Here is an 837-nt window from a genome sequence, read left to right on the forward strand (position 1 = left end):
GCTTTCCAGCGCTGAGTCCCGCGGAGCCGCGGGGTGTCCTTCAGCAGCGGCTTGCTCCTGTCCACGCACCGCTGTGGAGCTGTTGCCCTTGCGGGGACTGCCAGCAGCCCCGCCGCTGTGCTGCTTCTTGCCACCGCCCCGACCCCCCCAGCGGAGACCCGCGTCGCCCACTCGCGCTCCAGCCTGTGGGCACCCGCGCCGCCGCCCGCACCGTGGTCGTTCCTTCGGAGCGCTGCTCTGATTTCTCTCCGCGGTGGCCCCGGTCTTTCCCGCGTTCCCTGTCCCTCACGTATGCGCGTACTTCCCCGGTTTCCTGTCCTGTTCCCCCAGCATATACACGCGCTCTCCTTTCCCGTATCTCTTCTCTTGCTTCCTCTGGGCACGCTTCACCTGACTCCATCTCCCACCTCTCCGGAATGTATTTTCACAGACTTCCGTGACGCCAGAACAGCATAGTCAGTCCTGACCCTTTTATGGGTTCTAATAGGCCTGCACGTTGAGGAAAAAACACTGTCAGATGTGCTTGAGTTCCTGTAGCGGTCGCTCTCAGTTTTATACAGTTAAAGCGCTTATCGGCCGAGCAGGGAGCCTTGTTTATAGATGAGGGGAACTTTGCTTCTCAATTATAGCTTGATTTGGTTGTGGGGTTGTTACAACACCATACTATTCAGTGTTTCTAACGGCCGATATGGCTGCCTGGCTTTATGACCTGAACTACAGTGAGACGGTAATGTTTCCATCTGACAAATCCTTAAAACTGCTGCCACGGTTTGACTGTAGTAGGCAGCTAAGCACCACATGGCTGCTCACTTGCCCCCCCCCCCCCCACCGCGGGGG

Source organism: Haliaeetus leucocephalus, unplaced genomic scaffold (assembly GCF_000737465.1).
Source record: "Haliaeetus leucocephalus isolate CR32 unplaced genomic scaffold, Haliaeetus_leucocephalus-4.0 Scaffold164, whole genome shotgun sequence".
NCBI lineage: Eukaryota > Metazoa > Chordata > Aves > Accipitriformes > Accipitridae > Haliaeetus > Haliaeetus leucocephalus.